The 17,162-nt window shown below is 47.1% G+C and overlaps 1 protein-coding gene and 1 pseudogene across 1 annotated transcript in view; both read left to right on the forward strand.

Moving 5' to 3' along the window:
• The window catches only part of LOC100955135, a 100,146-nt pseudogene that overhangs the window by 27,858 nt on the left and 55,126 nt on the right, over positions 1–17,162 (forward strand).
• Positions 7,525–17,162, forward strand: part of WSCD2 (WSC domain containing 2) — a 116,440-nt gene continuing 106,802 nt past the window's right edge. Inside the window, exon 1 of the mRNA XM_012805198.1 lies at positions 7,525–7,770. The gene's annotated coding sequence lies outside the window, so the exon portion shown is untranslated. The remainder of the gene's footprint in view (positions 7,771–17,162) is intronic.

Here is a 17,162-nt window from a genome sequence, read left to right on the forward strand (position 1 = left end):
AACCCCTTGGGGATCCAGGGCTGTCTTACCTTTCCATGTCCTCCACAAACTCTCAAAGAGCTCCCACGGCTCCCAGGAGAGTCACAGCCCTCTGTTCTCTCTGCCCACGAATATGGCCCCAGAGAAATGGTCCACCTCACAGATATTTTGGCTACAGTGTGTGGTGTTACCATGGCAGTTTGACAATTATCTGGGTCATTTGATCCCTGGAATCTGCCAAATCAGATAATTTTGGTGGTTTGCCTGTCTCTCTGGATCAGATGTCCTGAGTAATGGTCTTGTCTCCACCTGGCCTGGTTCTGGGTAGACAATCCTCTTTTCAGAGAGCCTGAAATTGAAAGCTAGTTTCAGTTGGTATGTTCAAGGTCAAGGCTTAGGAGGGGATGTTAATTTAGAAACCTACATTTACCTTCCTTTTTCTGTAGTTCAATCCAGGATGGTGCGTAGGAATTGGTAACCAGTAAAAGTTAAAATATTGAAATTAGCAATTTTTTATACTTATAAAACATTGTTAACCGAAATCTAATATATATACAGGGTGGCCATAAAGTTTGTGTGCAGTTTACTATGTTAAATTACTTTAAATTGAAGACAAACTTTATGGATACCCTGTATGTAGCTGTCTACAAGTTATAAGTGTATAGCTTGAAGCATTTTTAAAAAGCACATATCCATGTAACCAGCACCCAGATCAACAAAAGGAATATTATTAGCCTCAGAAATGCCCCCATCCTACCATCTCCCTTCCAGTAGCAACCTCTCTCCCCAGTGTACACATTCTTTTAAATTCCAGCAGCTAGGTTAGTTTTGAAACTTTTTTGTTGTTGTTGTTGTTGGAGTTTGGCCAGGGCCGGGTTCAAAACAGCCCAAACCGCCGCCCTTGGTATATGGGGTGGGCACCCTACTCATTGAGCCACAGGCGCCACCCCAATTTTGCAACTTTTAAACTTTATGTAAGTGGCATGTACTGCCCTGGTCTGACTTCTTTTGTTTAATGCTCTGTGACATGCCTCCAAATCGTGGTGGGAGCCATAGCTCGCTCCTTTTCACTGCTATATAGGATTCCATTGAACGCACACAATGCTATTCACCCATTCTTCCACTGATGGACATTTGACTTGCCTCTAGCTTTGGAATATTATCAACTGTGCATTTTCCTGTGTGTATTTCTGTGAAAACATATGCCTGTTTGTGTTCAGTATCAACTATTTTTTGTTATTTAGAAATATAAAGTAGAAAAGGAGGACCTGGCTTGGCGCCTGTGGCTCAAGCGGCTAAGGCGCCAGCCACATACACCTAAGGTGGCGAGTTCAAATCCCCAGCCCGGGCCCGCCAAACAACGATGGCTGCAACCAAAAAATGGCCAGGCGTTGTGGTGGGCGCCTGTAGTCCCAGCTACTTAGGAGACTGAGGCAGGAGACTCGCTTGAGCCCAGGAGTTGGAGGTTGCTGTGAGCGTGATGCCACGGCACTCTACCCAGGGGGGATAGCTTGAGGCTCCGTCTCAAAAAAAAAAAAAAAAAGGAGGACCTGATAACATTATTAATCTTATGCTTCTGGATCTGGGAAGGAAGGGGTGGAGCCACATTAGGAGTCCTGAAGTCACATGTGTCCTGCTGCCTCTGGGATCTGTGCCCTAGTTTTTCAGTCCATGGGAAGGAAGTAGGGTTTTCTGTAGGTTTTCCGGGAAGAGTACTGAAGTGAATGCCCCATACACTATTCAGAGGGGTCCTCCATATATGTAAAGCATGACCAAGGACAACCTACTCAACCTCTTTAGACTCAGAGGTTTTATCTGCAAAGAAACATTAGCCGTGGACCCTCTTTTGAGATGTTTCTACTTCCCAAATAATTTGGGGTTGACTTGCTGTTAATGAGTAATAATTAAGATCATAGTTAACGAATGCTTAACATTGCCTCAAATAAATTTCTACACATTGACTCATTTAATCCTTCAAAGATATAATGTTGGAAGAATTTTAACATTGGGAAAATTGAAGCTCAAAGAGAGTAAATCCCTTACTCGAGATATATAGCCAGTAAATAGCAGAACAGGGGTAAGAATGAGGCCAGTTCCACTCAGGTTTTCACTCATAACTGTGGTCCCCTTTTTTCTTTAATGAAATCTTTCAGGAATACAAAGGAGTCCAGAGAACAATACAATGCACATCTATGGGTCCACCAAACTGTCTCGCTAAAAACACACTTAAAGCTCTTTTTGAAACCTCCCCAGCCTCCTTTCTTCACCAGCCATAGTAACCTCTCTCCTGAGTTGGGTGTTCTTCATTCCCAGACATGGATCTATGCTTTTACTATATGTATGCACTCATAAAAATAGACTGAATTGCTTTTCATGTTTTTAATGTTGTTAGATGGTAAAAAAAATTCTGTATGTGTCCTATGGCAACGAGTTTCCGCCTGCCCTGCGCTCAACACTATAATTTTTGAGATTTATCCACGATGATGCATAGAGTTCTAGTTCATTAATTTTCACTGCTGCATGGTGCTTCCCTTTAAGAATATATTGGAATCAATCCATCTATTCTTTTGTTGATGGGCATTCAGATTCTTTGCAGGTTTTCATCATGAAAAAGTGCTACAATATACATTCTCCTACATTTGTGCACTAAAATTTTGATGGCTGAACTCTCTGATCATACCAGATGCTTCCTACGGTCTGAATATGTGTGTCCTCTGAAAATGCATATGTTGAACCCTAACCCCCAAAGCAATGGTGTTCGAAGATAGGGCCTTTGGAAGGTGATTAGGTTATGAGGGTGGAGCCTTCATGGTTAAGGTTAGTTCCCTTATAAAAGAGACTCCAAATAGCCCCTTCCACTGTGTGAGGGCACAGTGAGGTGGTGCCATGAGGAACCAGAAGGCCCTCACCAGACACTGAATCTGTCATTGCCTTGATCTTGAAATTCCCAGCCTCCAGAATTGTGAGAAATCAAAGTTCTAGTCTTGTGCTCAGAAGCTCTCTTACATCATCCTGTTTTGATCTTTATAATTTATTTCAAAGATCACTTTGTTTCTTCTCCCTCCTCCATGAGTCCTACAACAGATTTTAGCCAGGAAAAAAATGTAATTCTGAGCTAAAAAAGAAGGCATGTAGAGAGGATGAGGCTTCTTTCAGAAACTAGAAACCCAAGTGATGTCAGGGATAAATGCAGGGGGGAGAAAAAGCCCTCGGCAAAAACTAGAGTTTGGTCAATGGCTAGGTCTAGAAGAAATAAACTTCATTCCTTCTTACCATCTATAGGCACTTAATTCACTATATTTTGCTATAATAACCCGAACAGACCAAAGCACCAGGTTTTCTTTTGATCTGTATATATCTGTGATAATATGTTGAAGTTTTATTCATTCATCAATTTTTTTCCTGAGCACCGACTATGTGCCAGGCCCTGATGTAGGTGCTTGGGTCAGAGAAGTGGTTACAAGACACTGCTCTTGATCTCTAGGAGTTTGCTTCCAGCCCAAGCATCATCCTCTGTCAGACAGGATGGATTCTGGGATCTCTGAATGAAGGGGCTGGGGAGCTCAGAGAGATTCCATGGGTGAAGAAGACACACAGGACTGTGGAAAGGAGGGACCATCCCACCTTGGGCATGTGCCCAGACTCCTAAAATGAAAAGTCCTCCTCCCCTCTAACAAAGTCACAGCAACCCATTGCAATTCCCTCTCCTCAACCTTATTCTCTCTTTGACATGTTAACCCTGATGTGTGAGTTAGTTGTTAAGTGCCAAAGGGGGGGAAAATCCAACTCTGGGAAGCCTACACATGCTTGAATTCCAGGGTTGGGATTCTCTCTGGTGCCCTGAATTACTGGCACTCTCACTTTGCCTTGAGTGCATCCTGCCCATCTGGAATCATAATAATAGGTCACGGCCCACGTGCATAATGCATGTACAGTTGGCACTGTGGTAAACAGTCTGTGTGTGCCTATCATGTAATCTGCACAAAATCCTCCTAAGGATGAAACTACTATCGTCTTCATTTTTTAAAAAAAAATGATAAGGCTCAGAAAGGTTAATGGATTGACCTAAGGCTACCCAGCTAGGAGGCGGCAGAGTTGGGGTTCCATCCCAGGTCTGGGTGACTCCAAAGTCCTCCACCTTAACTCTCTCTGAGCTCTACCAGGACATGCCTGGCATTTCTCTTCTTTTCTTTTTTGAGACAGAGTCTCACTATGGGTGCCATGGCATCGCAGCTCACAGCAACCTCAAACTCTTGGGCTTAAGTGATTTTCTTGCGTCAGCCTCCCAAGTAGCTAGGACTATAGGCACCCTCCACAAAGCCCAGCCTTTTTTTTGTTTTGTTTTGTTTTGTTTTTTGAGACAGCATCTTACTTTGTCCACCTTGGTAGAGTACTGTGGTGTCACAGGTCATGGCAACCTCAAACTCCTGGGCTTAAGTGATTCTCTTATCTCAGCTTCCCAGTAGCTGGGACTATAGGTGCCTGCCACAATGCCCAACTATTTTTTTGTTGCAGTTGTCATTATTGTTTAGCAGGCTTGGGCCAGGTTCGAACCCACCAGCCTGGGTATATGTGGCCAGCACCCTAACCACTGAGCTATGGGCGCTGAGCCTATGGCTGACATTTCTGAAGACAAGTCCCCTTCTTTCCACTTTAGAACAATACTGCCAAAAGGAAGTTACTTGCCTCCTGACACAGCCTTCTCACTACTCACGCATTCTCTCCATTTGCTTCAGCTACTAAGGAAATTAGAGCAAATCCTATTTTTAGACCCTGTGGTTCAAATGACAGTGATGTATGGGTTAGTGACTCGTTTTATGAACGTAGTTCCAAGGTGTTACCTGAGCTTCTGCTTGGAAACTCTCTTATATCACCCTATTTTGATCTTTATCATTTATTTCAAAGATCGCTTTGTTTCTGCTCTCTCCTCCATGAGTCCTACAACAGACCTTAGCTGGGAAAAATAAAATTCTGAGCTAAAATGGAAGACATGGCAAGAGGATGAGGCTCCTCACAGAAGCTGCTAACACAAATGATGGCAGGTACAAGCCAACAGAAAAATAGAGTTTGCTCAGTGTTTGGATCTGAAAGAAATAGACTTCATTCCTTCTTACCAAAATTAATATTGTGTTTCAGATAGAAATTCTATAACTCAACTACTTACCTTTGTTTTTTTTTTTTTTGGGAGACAGAGTCTTAAGCTGTCCTCCTGGGTAGAGTGTCGTGGTGTCACAGCTCACAACAACCTCAAACTCTTGGGTTGAAGTGATTCTCTTGCCTCAGCCTCCCAAGCAGGGGGAACTACAGGCACCCGCCACAGTGCCGGGGTATTTTTATAGTTGCAGTTGCCATTGTTGTTTAGCAGGCTGGTGCCTCAGTGTATGTGGCCAGTGTCCTACTCACTGAGCTATGGGCACCGCCCTACTTACATTTTATAGCTAATCCTAATCTTCTACTTTTGACGGCCAGCAAAGGGCTAACAAATCTTTACAGGAGGTCTGGCAACCTCAAACCTTAGGCAAGGATAAAGAGGAAAAACAGAAAAGGAAGGAAGGAGGTGACAGAAGGTACAAGAGACAAAGATGGAGTGCTTAATCTGTGCTGGGAACACCCACCTACTCTCATCAGGTTCCTTCTGTCAACACTGCAAGAGACCTTTATTCCCATTTTACAGATGAGGCAACTGAGGCCAGAGAGTTTTGTCAATTTACCTCTGGGTATACAGCTAATAACCATGGGATTAGGATCGTAAGATTTAGCAAATAAAAATACAGGACACCTGATTGTATTTGAATCCCAGGTTTAAAAAAGTGGGGAAAAACAGTATAAGTATGTTTCATGTACAATTTCAGACTTACACTAAAAGTTTACCTGAGCTCATTGTATTTTACCTGCCAACTCTTGCTGAGGTTCAGACTCAGTTCTCTCAGTTATTTCTCAGACATCCTTTTCCAATGGGACATATATGAGACTGCAGAACATATGATCAACACCATCTGATATTGATTGAATTCAGGCCTTAAGTTTTGTACTTGAAACCCCTGAATCATCATATCACCCATCAAGTAGGTACTATCATTGTTCCCATTTGATGAATGAAGAAACAGAGGCTCATTGACAGAAAACAACTTCATCATGATCACACAGCCAGAAAGTAGCTGAGCCCACGCTTTTCTCACTCAAAGAATTGTCACTCAAAAAACCAGATTTTTCAGAAGATTTAATGCATGTGCAGGAAAGTGCTTGACATGTAAATATACAGGTCATTGACTTACCAGAAACACCTGTGTATAGGCAGCCCCTGTGTCTCAGTGGGTAAGGACTGCTCCATATACCCAGGGTGGCAGGTTCGAATCTGGCTCCTGCCAAACTGCAACAAATAGCGGGGCACTGTGCCAGGCACCCATAGTCCTCGCTATTCAGGAGGCTGAGGCAAGAGGATCTCCTAAGCCCAGGAGCTGGAGGTTGCTATGAGTTGTGACGCACAGCACTCTACCAAGGGTGACAAAATGAGACTCTGTCTCTTAAAAAAAGAAAGAAAGAAAGAAACAGAAACACTGGTGTAATTACCAACCAGATCAGGAAAGAAAAGATGTCCAGTTCTTGTCAGGTGCCATGAGAGGGCATGGCACTTTATAGATAAGATTCAGCGGTTCAGAGGAGTGCTGTGACTTGCCAAGGTCACAGAGTATGGAAAACAACAGGCTCAGAGAGGGGAAGTGATCACCCAGAGGTCACACAGCTAAAGCCTATTATACCACCTGTTAGAACGACACAACTGAACACAAAAGACGAAACTGCCATTTCCTGGGTTTTTACAATTTAGGAGGAACAACAGCAGCTGCAGCAGCAGCAATCGCTGGGTGCATATGCAATGCCAGGCAGCCTGGCACTTTGTGTAAAGGGCTCAGTTAATTCTTCCAGCAACTTTACATGACTTGGGTCTTGCACCCATTTTACAGACCAGGCAACGGAGGCTATGCTGCAGAGGCCCTGCTGGGTCTCCTCTGCCGGCCTGGCACCGGCTCTGCGAGCGCCCCGGAAGGCTGCGGGAGGGCAGGTGGTATGCAAGGAGTTAAGCGGTAGGCAGTGCTGTGGCTCCGTGCGAGGAGCAGCGCCGGGCTGAGGCGCGCTGCTGGCGGTGGCAGTGGCGGCGGCGGCGGCGGTGCGGGGAGCTCAGGCTGAAGACGTCAAGTCCCGGGGAACCATCGAGGCAACCAGCGAGGTAGCAGCTCGGCAGAGGGCGACCGGCTAGGCGTCCAGAGCCCCGCGAGCAGCCGCCGCCGGCGCCTTCAGCGCCCCGGGCCCGGGCATCCCTTGGTGGGTGTCCGCGCGGGGCCTCGCCGCGGCTCGGGGCTCCCGCAGTGCCGCCCGCCCGCCCGTTAGCCGCCCGAGCGCCAGGCTCTCGCAGGAGCCCGGCTTTTACTTCCTCTCGCCTCCGCCCGCCTCCCCGGCTCGCCGGCTGGCGTCGCCACCGCTTCCTCGTCCCCGGCCACCGCTGTCGCCGCTGCTGCAATCCAAGACTCACACTCTCCCACTTTCCCACTGGAGGCGCGGAAGATACCCCTTGCACCAGACCTGGAGAAATAGCCCCCGGGCCCGGCCGGAGGAGCCTTGGTAGAGAGAAAGGAAATCCAGGCTCCGCTTTCCATGAAGCCACTGCCGCAGCTGGCAGCGGGGAAGGCGCCCACAGAACGGGCTCGCCCAGCGGGACGCCGGAGTCTCAGCGAGGGCCCCCAGGCGCCTGCTGAGCTCCGCAGGCAGAGTTTACAAGTGACCGAGACCCCTCAGGTAAGGACTCAGGGGCCACGACCTGCTAAGAGGGTTCCATGAGAGAAAGAGGCTGCTGCGAAGCCTCCGCTGCCTCCAGGTCTGGGCTTCCAGTCCCAGCCCCATCCCCCGCAGGCTGGAGACCCAACGCCCAGAGCCAGGTGCTTGAACCACCCACAGGGGTGACAGCCCGGCACTGGGTAGATGACAAACTTTCTCTCCTCTGGCAGATGGTCGGACACTGGCTTATCCAGGCGTCCTTCTTCGGTGCTTTCCAAAGGCGTGCCCTGGAGGGCTTCTTGGACTTAGATGGGCCAAAGGAAAAGTAGTGGGCCCTTTAATTTGGTTCATGAATCACCCTCCTTGGTGGCCAGTTCAGAGTTGCAAGGGAGAAGGAACTAGTCATATTTCCAAGTTGGCTTTACAAGGTGTTTGTGGAGGTTGATTCTTTGATGAATGAGGCTGCCTGTCATCTGAAGCCAGCAGCCAGGGCTGCCCGGGTGATGGGCTTTATGTAGGGTGCTTTGCAGACTTGCTTATGCCCATTCTCAGGTGTGCATGTATGTGTAAGGAGAGAGAACTAGAGATTGGGGTCCAGCTCCCAGTGAGATCGCCTGCATCCAAGCCCTTCCAGAAGCCCCAAGTATCTTCCTAAGAGCCGACTCACTTCCTTGGCAAAGCCAGGTGGAGGGGTGGAGGTCACCTGCCATTTCTTGCAGCCCCAAAGGGGCTGCTTCTTAGGTGAGCAAAAAATTGGGGGAAGTTTCCTGGGCTATTCAATTAGACCATTCTGATTGGAGCCTGGGGAGGAGCAAACTTTTTCCAGAAAAGGGCTGAAAGGGACAAGTGGATAGGGGCTCCCAGCATTCTGGTCTCAGCCCTTGGCTGGTGGTGGTGGTGGTGGGGGCTTTATATTCCAGGCCCCTGGAGGCTCTTCTGAGCCCTGCGCGTAGCTTATGAATTCCGCCAAATTATTTTTGTTAACAGTGAAAAAGCAAATTCCAAGGAGGTCACCTGGTCTCTGAGGATCATTTTGGAGCCACCCCCACAGTAGTCACAGCCCCAGAGATGACATGGTGCTGCCTACTTGAGCAGGACATCTGCCTCTGGGGAGTAGCATTGCTGTGTGCTTTTAGACAGTTCTTGGGGTATGAGATGGGAATCTGAGGACCTCCTGCCCTTTCTTGGGACTTGGATTCCAGGCCGGGCTAGGTGATGCTTTCCTGGGTGTCAGGATCCAGCTTGATGATCTGGGAAAAACTCCATCTGAAGGTCAGGAGGTTGAGCTTCAAGTCTGCCCTTGTTTGCTGTGTGACTTTGGGCAAATCACTAGACCTCTCTGGATTCTGTTTGCTGCTTCTTAAAAATGAAGAGCTTTCATGTATCCTCAGAGGCCCCAGTTCAGACACTTTATGGCCATAAGTGATTGTCACTAATGAGATTTTCGAGATCCCGGAGGTGATGTAATTTAGAATTTAAGAGACTTAGGCCTCAGATCAGATCTGAGTTTGATCAGTCACTTCACTCTCTAAGCCTTGGTTTCTCATTGTGAAACAGAGCGTATAGTTACTATTTCAGAGGGGGTTGGAACGACTAAGAGTGTGTGGAGGGTACTTAGTGCAAAGTTTAACTAAGCATGGAGTTCAAGGTTGACAGCACCAAGGCTATCTGCTTTCAGGTCTCCTGCATTGGCATTTGGGTCTGTTTCCCCCAGTGAGGCTGGTCCCATCCCACTGAGCACCAAGTGATCCTTGACTCGGGTCAGGGCCTCAGTTTTCTCCAATCACCTGACTCTGCAGTCTCCACCCCTCCCTGCTTCTTCTTAAAAGCACTGCTGGGAGCAACTCACTTGCTCTTATCAGGAGCCTGGGGTGGTCTTGGAGGGTTGGATGCACCCAGCTTCTGTGTCTCCATGACAACAAGAGGTAGAGGTAAGCTGTCTCCTTGGCTTCCACTTTGCAGCTGTCTAGGGACCCCGGGCAGAGAAGTTCAGTGTGTCTGGGTGTCAGGCACCCAGTCTGTTGAGAGCCTGTGGACTGCCGTTCCCAACAGAAACAGCCACACTGAGGAAAGAAGTGTCTTACAGCATTGTGTGTGAGTGTTGGGGGTGTTGACATTATAGGGGAATGCAGCCGACTGGTCAGTCTGGTTTCTCTCTGAGCAGTTCTGAGGCTTAGAGGGTTGCACTGGGTTCATGCTGGAACCAAAGGTGGGTAAGGGAGTCCTCATCCTGGCTGACATGGAGTAAGTTAACAGCCATGCTGTTGGGACTGGGGCAGGAGCAATTCTACTGCGTGCTGGCTTAGTCTGTGGGCTGGACTTGTGGGATTCTGAAAAAATGAACAGGCATGCCAATGCGTGCATACATGTGCGTGCTCATGCAGGTCTGTGTGCAAGGGCTCACGTCAGCCTGACTTACATGAGAACCTTAGGAGTGTGTGTGTGCACACGTGTGAGTAGTGTTAGTGCCCTGATGTCTATGGATTTATGCATGTGTATGTGTGCATGCCTGCAGGAGAAAGGGTACATGTGTGAATTGGTGTCAGTGTGCATATATGCGTGTTAAGCAGTTATGTGTATGTAAGTCAAATGTGTTTATATGTGTCTGTAACCAAGCAGGTTCGTTCCTGCACAGATGCACATGGGTGCAGTAAGTGTCTGTGCAGGCAGACCTGCGTGTGAGAAGCTGTGCATATCTGCCGGGATGCATGTTTTAATAGCTGTATGTGCTGTCTGCACATGTCGATGTGGGCATTTGTGAGTGTACACCTGTGCTGCGGCAGTGTGTGTGTGATTTTGGGTTGTGCACTTACAGGCATTATGCATCTGTATATTGTCCAGTGTACCTTTGTGTGTATCTCTATGTGCCTGTCATGTGGAGCATTGCGTACTCTGTTGTCTCTTTCTGTGTCTATGTGTGCACCCGTTGTTGTGGTGTAACTTCTGTGACTGTCTCTGTGTATATGTGTGAATTTCTGCACATGTGCATCTGTGAACGTTAGGGTATATATTTGGTTGTGTTTCTGTGTATATATGTGCTTCTGTGGGTGTGTGCCTGTGTGTATGGCAGTGTAAACTTTTTGTGCTTGTCTGTATATACACAGGTGTTTCTGTGTGTGTTGGTTGTGGGGTACATTTGAGTGTGTCTGTGTGTGCATGCCACTATATATGAATGCATGTTCTGAATGCATGTCTGTGTGTGTGAGTTTCTGAGTGTGTATACGTGTACTCGGAGCGGTGCATTGTATCTTTTGAAAGTCTCTGGGCATACATGTGTATATTTCTGAGCGTGTTTGCCTGTCTGTGCAGCAGTGTAACTTTGGTGCATGCCTCACGTGTATGTGCATACGTCTGAGCGTGTATGTCTCTGAGAGTGCCTCCGAGCGTCTTTAGGGTTGTAAATGTGTGTGCGTGAGTCTGAACTCATGGGAGAGCTTCCAAAGGGAAACCATCTCCGAACCTTTAAGACTGCTCTTTTCCCTGCCCTCAGGGCTGCACTGTGCTCCTGCTGTGCACCTTCTAAATGTCGATTCAGCAGGAGGCGCTGGCTCTGAGCAGGGTGGGACGTCTCGTGTTCATTTTTCCAAATGCCTTTGCTCACAGTGCTCCAGGGCCCCTTGACTGCCCCCACTTCCTTTACCCCGCGCATCAGCCTCCACCTCTCTCACCAGAAGCCTCCACTTAGGACAGTTGCTGAACAAACTCGCAGATGTTAAAAGCGCAGGTATAATTTTAGGCAGAAGGTCTGAAAATAGTCAGCCTAGGATGTGCTGAACATCTCGGCAGCAGTGTTTCTAATTAGGAGCAACTTGTTTTCCTTAAATAAACAAATCAAGTGAGGGAAGAAATTGCCCAAGATTAATGGCTCCCTGGAGCAGGTCCAGATGTTGGGAAGATGGGAATTGAGGTAGGACGTGGGTGGGTCTGTGATCCCCATGAACTGCAAGTGCTACTGCACAGGGACCTTCCGGATTCTGCCTGAGAGCTGACAGGGCAGGCCCTGGAGGGGAGAAGCTGGTTGGGAAGGGAGGATCTAGTGGGGAGGGGAGAAGCTGGTTTATGCCCTTCGTCCCTCATTCAGGGTTCAGCCACATGATCAGCTTTGGCCATGAGTCAGGTAGAGAATCTCATGCCCATTGCAAGCTTAGGCCTTAGGGAACCTTGTGTGTGTTCCTGTTGTGGCTAGGGAAAAGTGTCCCTGAGGTTGCCACTGTCCCCTCAGCCTGGCCCTAGAACACATGTTAAGCCGAGACCTCAGAGAAGAGCTGAGCTCAGTGTCCCCAAAAAAGGTTAGCTAGATAAATGCTTCTCATTATATCCCACCGAGGTTTTGTGGTTGTTTGTTATGCACCACGACTGTGGTCATAGCTCACCATCCCAGATTCTATTGAGTCGTCTTTATTCCCTTCTCCTGTTTGATCCTAGCACTCACTCAGAGCTGCATAATGAAGACCTGTACTACTCAGTCCCATCCCTGCCTTGCTTTCTGCCCATTCCCAAGATCAGCAGTAGTCATAATGATATGTAAGGTTTGTGAGGTGTTTACCAAGAGCACACACCATGCTGGGCCTTTACCTATCATGTGTTCCTTATGGCAACCCTAGGAGGCAGCTTGTATAAGAGTCATCTGTGAGGCTCAGAGAGGCGGAGCGACTTGTCCAGGTGACAAAGCCCAGAAGCAACCTTCCTGGGATTTGCACACAGATCATTTGATGTCAGAGACCATGTTTTTAACACCATGGCATGTTGCCTCCCACGTGCTAGCAAGCATGTTTGACATAATTGATGTCATAGCATGCATTCACCATTTCCCCCTTAACTCACCTGGAGGTTGGTTTGGCAGGAGTTAATTATGTCACACGAGTAAGAGGTGTCTGAATATGGAGAGATTTGCTAATCCATCCATTCATCCATGTATCTATCCATCCATCCACCCATTCACGTATTCATTCATTTGGTATCAGTATTTGCCCAGAATTTTTTAAGTGTGATGTTCTGGGCTGGGTACTGAAGATACAGAGATGAGAGACCCCAGTTCTGTCTTCAAAGAGCTTACAGCCCAGGGTGGAAGCAGGAGAGCCTGGGTGCTGGAGAGACTGAGTCCCAGTACAGTCTTCACCACATGCTGGGAGGAGTTCCAGCCATACCTCACTGGGTTGTTCTGAGGATTGGAGGAGATAATGTTGAGAAAGGCCTTTGCACAATGCTTTGCACGTCAGAAACTACAGGAAATGGTAGCGGTTCTTCCTCCTATTCTTTTTCCTCTTCCTCCTTATGGGGAAGACAGTTGAATGTCTTGGCCACAGCAATGCAAAGATGGGAGAAAGTAGGAGCCTTTGGATTCTGGATAGGAAATTGAGATGGTTTTCTAGGATGTAGGACTTTTAGTGCTAAAATTCCATGAGTCCCACATAAACCAGGACAAGTTGGTTATTCTAGTCCCAGAGATGAAGGACCCAACTTATAAGGATCTAGAATAGAGTCAACAGGGCAGTGCCCGTAGCTCAGTGATTAGGGCACTGGCCACAAACACTGGGGCTGGTGGGTTCAAATCCAGCCTGGGCCAGCTAAAATCAACAATGACAGCTGCAACATAAAAATAGCCAGGCATTGTGGTGAGTGCCTGTAGTCACAACTACTTGGGAGGCTGAGGCAAGAGAATTGCTTAAGCCCAGGAGTTTGAGGTTGCCATGAGCTGTGATGTTGCGGTACTCTACCAAGGGCAACATAGTGAGAATCTGACTCAAAAAAAAAGAATAGAGTCAACAAATCATGGCCTAAAAGCAAAATCTGGCCCACTGCCCAGTTTTGTAAATAAAGTTTTATTGGAACACAGCCAACCCCATTTGTTTATGTATTGTCTGTGGCTGCTGGTAAGCTGCAACAACAAAGTTGAGTATTTGTGACAGAGACCACATGCTCTTTAAAGCCTAAAATATTTACTGTTTGACCCTTTACAGAAATAATTTGCTGACCCCTTAGCTAAGAACCCTAGCCAGGGTACTAGCCCTTGGACAAGGAGGACCAAGACAAGAATTCAGTGGACTTGGCTAAATTGCTGTGGATCAGGTGACATAGGGGTTGACATTCAGCCCCACAGGTGAGGCACCAAGAGAAGAGCAGGAAAAGTGTGGCAACTCTAGAGACTTTTAGAATTGGGAAAATTTTTAGATGGAGAGATGGAAACCTAGAAGGAAAAGAGGTATCCCAAGGCCACCTAGACTGTAGGATTCAGGTGACTGTGTGTGGTATACCTAGACATCTGGCAGGACAGCAGCATCCCCCTGCCCCAGCCTCTATCTTCCTCCCTACAGGAGGGCCTGAGCCAGCATGATGCTTTTTATGTCTAGATGTTCACAATTCCAGTTTTCCTGCCACGTATTGTGTTGTTTGCTGATTCCTCTAAATTCTAGGAGTATTGTCCTGGGATTTTCAGGCAAAGGGAAGAGCCCATGAATAGGAAGTTAAGAGATGTGAGTCCTGGTTGACTTAATAGCCTTGAATAAGTCCCTTCTGCATTCTGGCTCTCAGTTTTCCCATCTGTAAAATGGGAGAGAAAGGATAATGATACATGATTGCTAAGGACTTCCCTAGTCTGACTTTTCATGGTTGCTTTTTCTTTTCTAGTTGGAGTATCTCCAGAGCCTTTATGTACATGTATATATTGCTCCAAGGTAGTACTGCAGGACTCGGATCTGCAGACACTTCTGATGGTGAATCATCATCATCATTGTCATCATCATCACCACTATGGCTTCTATTTGTAGGGTGTTTACGATGCCTGGCATTGTACTCAAAGCTTCACTTCCATTCTCTCACTGAATCCCTGTAAGTTAAAAGACTCTATCTCTACTTCACAGATGAGAATGCTGAGGCTCAGAGAAGTTCATTCACTTGTCCAGGGTCACACAGCCAGGAAGTGGCAGTATTAGGGTTCGAGCCCAGTCTGTCTAACCCCAAAGCCTGTGTTTATTAGCCATTCCTCTGTCCTGCCTCTGCACTTTGATAAGGTGCCACCAGTGTCTCTCACTCTGGCAGTGATGAGTCCTTAGAGCAAGCTTTCCATCTTCTCTCCCTCTCATTCACTAATGTGGAGATGGCGTGAACAAGCTAGGGTCCATCCCCATAAGGTTAAGCATGGTAAATGGGGATCTATCATCCAAGGCTGTGGCTGGGTGAGCTGAAGTGACCAAACAACAGGAAGGCCTCCTTAGCCCTTAGTGTAGTGAACAGCAGATGGCTCAGGCAGGTCTGTAGGCTGAGTGTTCCAGGCACCAGATACAGAGAAAGTCTCTGAGCCTCCAGCAAGCTGAGGCCACATGACATTTGCCACGATGAGCTATACTGAAGTATCAGAGTCATGGCCTTGAGACAGTAGATCCACTACATTTCTTCTTCTCCTGAGTTGCCTCCAAAGCAGGCCGCATTTTGCTAAAAAGGCCCTGAATTCTTCCCTAGATGAGTGTCCATTTATAGGCCCATGACCTGGGCTCTTTGCATTTGGAATGCCTAACTTGTGGGCCGGGCAGAAAACCTAGACTCGTTGGAACAATCAGACTGGTTTATATTTCACATATCTCTTAGGTATATCACCATCATAACTGCAAGCCCTTTGTCATGGAAACTCAAGTATATATAAGACAAAAAAAAAAAAAAAGAGAGACAGGAGTCCAATTTAATTCTCTCAGTGTATATCACCATCATAACTGCAAGCCCTTTGTCATGGAAACTCAAGTATATATAAGACAAAAAAAAAAAAAAAAAGAGACAGGAGTCCAATTTAATTCTCTCAGTGTTTGTACCAGAAAAAGCCAGCAATCACTCACTTGGAGCCTGTTTACTCTTTCTTTGCACACCATTCTGATAAGCTTGGTGACCTGATTTCCCAAGCTTCTAGCACATAGAAGGAGCACACGAGAAGTGTGTAGGATGACAGAGAAACCACAGTGACAGTAGACAGGAGCAACAGCTGACAGCCTGAGAAGAAGGGTGCAGATGAAGAGATTATAAAGAAGCATGAAAACAAAAGAATAACAGCATGAGGGAATTTAGTGCAGGCATCCAACGACCTTTTCATATTAGTAGCTTGTATACAGCTCGATGTTAGAGGACAGTGTAGTTGCTGGCCTCCGTGACAGCCCCAAGAAACGACAGGCAAACCTTATTTAGTAGACAGGGCCAAGGGCAAGGAATAATTCATTGTATCAGATATTTTGGACAATGGTTAAGTTAGTAAGTATTTCCATGTATGAAGCCTCAGGTGTCTGGAAAATTCACTTCCATGGAGCTCTTCGTTTTTCACAATGGTGGGTAAGTGACATCAAACTCTGCCCATAAGAGTATTTGGCATGTGGGAGGTGCCCAAGAAATAAACATTCTTTGAAATCAGGCAAAGATCTCAGCCACTTACCAACAGCCAGTGGCCCACTTTCTGCCTTAGTGGCATCCTCCGTACATTGAGGACAGCTACAAATGAGCTACCGCTGCTGTACAACGAAAACAACTTCTTGTCTGTGCTTGGCAGAAGGAACAGCATGACATGTTCACTGCCATCTTCTGTACCTTGCGTGGGAGCTGGTCACATACAGAAATCAGGCTGGAGGGAACTCTCTTGAACAATAAGATTCTGATGGTCCTATGGCTGTCATTTGGGAAGTCTCACCAGCAGGGCAGGACATTGGGATGGAGTTGGGTGAGCCAGCCTGTCATAGATGCCCCAGCCTCAATGAAGGATGGTGCATCTTCATAGATGTCCAGTAGCTGGGCATAAATAGCCTGTTTGATTTTGATCTGCCTCACAAGTGAGGGCTACGGGACTGGTCTTTGGGCTGAGAGACTGGAGACTGGTCTTTGGGGTTGAACAGGCTCATATTCTGATCTTAGCCCTGTTGCTTACTGGCTGTGTGATTGTGGGCAAGTTGCCTGTGCCGTACCTCCATTTCTTTACCCATAAAATGGGAATAATAATGCCTACCTTATAGGATTCTTAAAGGCATTCAAGGACATAATGTCCATAAGACAAGTCACTTTCTCCAATGGGCAGAACTAAGATTCCTCCTAGCAATAAAGTATTCATGGGCAGGCCAGGTGAGGTGGCTCACACCTGTAATCCTAGTACTGTGGTTGGACGAGGCGGGTAGATTACTTGAGCTCTGGAGTTCAAGACCACTCTGAGTAAGAGTGAGACCCCATCTCTAAAAAAAAAAAAAGCAACCTGGCTGTTGTGGGAGCACCTATAGTCCCAGCTGCTCAGGAAGCTGAGGCAAGAGAATCACTTGAGCCAAGAGTTTGAGGTTGCTGGGTTGCTGTGAGCTAATGATGCCATGACACTCTACCAAGGGCAGCAAAGTGTGACTCTGTCTCAAAAAAAAAAAGTGGCCACCAAGACCAGCCTGAGCAAGAGCGAGACCCTG

Source organism: Otolemur garnettii, unplaced genomic scaffold (assembly GCF_000181295.1).
Source record: "Otolemur garnettii isolate 467f Iridium unplaced genomic scaffold, OtoGar3 scaffold00038, whole genome shotgun sequence".
In the NCBI taxonomy this organism is placed as follows: Eukaryota; Metazoa; Chordata; class Mammalia; order Primates; family Galagidae; genus Otolemur; species Otolemur garnettii.